The sequence below is a fragment of the Theropithecus gelada genome, chromosome X, assembly GCF_003255815.1.
Source record: "Theropithecus gelada isolate Dixy chromosome X, Tgel_1.0, whole genome shotgun sequence".
Lineage (NCBI taxonomy): Eukaryota > Metazoa > Chordata > Mammalia > Primates > Cercopithecidae > Theropithecus > Theropithecus gelada.
In genome coordinates this window covers 70,640,563-70,643,116 of record NC_037689.1, presented here as the reverse complement: position 1 = coordinate 70,643,116, position 2,554 = coordinate 70,640,563, and the positions used below count along the sequence as shown (strand labels likewise).

The following is a 2,554-nucleotide window of genomic DNA, read 5'->3' as shown; positions in this document are numbered from 1 at the left end:
TTATAATATTTATGAGCAGTAATTTTAAAGACATAGAAGGCCATTTTTAAATATAAATTAGAAAGATTAAAATAATCTGTCTTTAGTGCCTTCAGTTGTCACATGGCCATAAACCAAAGACTCCCAAAATTTCAAATGACCACTGAGGCTACTTGTGCAAAAATTCCCATGTGTCAGTACTTTCAATGTTGTGTGCATCAAATTATAGTACAGAAGTGACTATAAACAAGATGCAGCCCCTCTATTTCCATGAATAGCATATTGTATTATAGTAAATTGAGTTTATATTCCACCAAGTGTCATTCTCCCATTACTTCACTTTGTGACAGATAAGAATAGCTTCAAATCTGGTAGTCTCTTCATTACCCCTCAAAATATCCAATGAAAGGTTTGAGCGCAAAAGAAATGGAAGACATCAAATCTGCTGCACTGCCTTAAATTTCGATTTATAATTTTAGTGGAGCAAATAACCACTGAATGTTTGTCAGTGGGGAAATATTCATTTTATCTTGGTTAAGCTGGAAATTCTCTTCCGAAAATTCAAGAGGGTGACTAGGTAAAAGTTCATTTTTCATACACACACACAAAATTGTCAGAAGATTATGACTTGCAAGAGATCCTCTTGCTGCAAGTTCAGTAGCTGGAATACTGCCCTTTAGATGAGATCCAAGTCCTCTGGTATCCATCTTCTGCCACTCTCTACAATCCTTTTAATATGCTGTTGGATTTGTTTTCCTCATTTTTTTTAGGGATTTTTGTATGTATGTTCCGAAAGAATATAGCTCTGTGAATTTCTTCTCTTGCAATGTCTTTTCTGACTGGTATCAGAGTAATGTAGACCTTACAAAATAATTTAGAAAGTGTTTTCTTCTCTTAAATTTTTTGAAAAGTCTCAGAAAAATTGATGTTAATTTTTCATTAAATGTTTAATGAAACTCACCAATGAAGTAATCTGGGCCTGGACTTTTCTTCATTGGGACATTTTTTATTACTGATTCAATCTCATTCTGTGTTATAATTTTGTTCCGATTTTTTATTTCTTTTTTAATCAATTTTGGTAATGACTATGTTCCTGGGAATTTGCTTATTTGGTCTATATTATCTGATTTGCTGGTGTACAACTGTTCATAATATTTTCTTACAATTATTTTTATTTCTGTAAGTTTTTTTTAAATATGTATTTTACAAAAGCTTATGTTAAAATATGTTTATTAGTATTGATGTACAATATTTTTTCTCCCTTTGTAACTTTTCTTGATTTCTCAGTTTGTAATTCCTCCTGAAACTGACTTTTACTTCTGTGTGTGTGTGTGTGTGTGTGTGTGTGTGTGTGTTGCATTGCCATTTCTACTGTGGCGAAACTCAAGACAATATTCTTACTTAATTGAGAGTGCAAGAATACATGGATTAGACCAGAAAAGCAGGACTTATTCCACTGACTTAAAATTTTTCTGACGTTACCAGAGACGAGGTATTTCTCAGAAATATATTCTGCACCTAAACAGGAACTTCTATAAGCATCAATTTTATATTATTTTACCTATCTTTTGGGGATTGTTGGCACTGGACACGAGATGCTCTTAGATTGCATACACAGACACAGAATTAACCATTGAATCTCTTAAACAGAAAAGTGTGCCCTTTTCAATTTTATTTAAGCTTTCCATCAAGTTAGAGAGTTTGGAGTAAACACATCTCTAACATGCCTCTGATGGCTAATTTTTCTTTTCTTTTTTTTTCTTTCTTTCTTTTCTTTGTTTTGTAAGCTGCAGACAAACCTTCATTTATTTATTTATTCATTCTTTTGTTTGTTCCACAGAGTTTTGCTGAGCACCGACTCCAAGCAAGGCATGTGCTAGGTGCCTGGGATAAAATACTGACTCACAAAGAGGAGGACCCTGTCTTATGATGTTCTTATTATCAAAATTCAGGCAAGACTTAGAATAAATATTTAAGTTAGACTTGATTTCAAAAAGCTAAAACTGGTTATGTAGTCCATTTCAACAGCTTTTTTAAAAAAATGAGACATGCAGCTAATCAGTAATGGAGCCTGTATTCAAGCCATATTCCACAATCAATATTTATTTATTTATTTATTTATTTATTTATTTGGTTTTTTGTTTGTTTTTAATTTTACTTTAAGTTCTGGGATACAAGTACAGAATGTGTAGGTTTGCTACATAGGTATACATGTGCCAGGGTGGTTTACCGAACCTATCAACTTGTCCTCTAGGTTTCAAGCCCCACATGCATTAACTATTTGTCCTAATGCTCTCCCTCCCATCACTCTCCACTCCCTGACTGGCTCAGGTGTGTGTTGTTCTGCTCCCTGTGTCCATGTGTTCTCATTGTTTACCTCCCACTTATGAGTGAGAACACGTAGTGTTTGGTTTTCTGTTCCTGTGTTACTTTTCTGAGGATAATGGCTTCCAGCTTCATCCACGTCCCTGCAAAGAACATGATCTCATTACTTTTTATGGCTGAATAGTATTCCATGGTGTATATGTACCACATTTTATTTATTCAGTCTTATCATTGGTGGGCTTGGTTTCAT

At 33.9% G+C, this 2,554-nt stretch overlaps 1 pseudogene; it reads right to left on the bottom strand.

The window, feature by feature from the left end:
• Positions 1–266: 266 nt before the first annotated feature.
• LOC112616545 lies at positions 267–686 on the bottom strand (annotated as a pseudogene).
• Between the last annotated feature and the right edge of the window lie 1,868 nt (positions 687–2,554).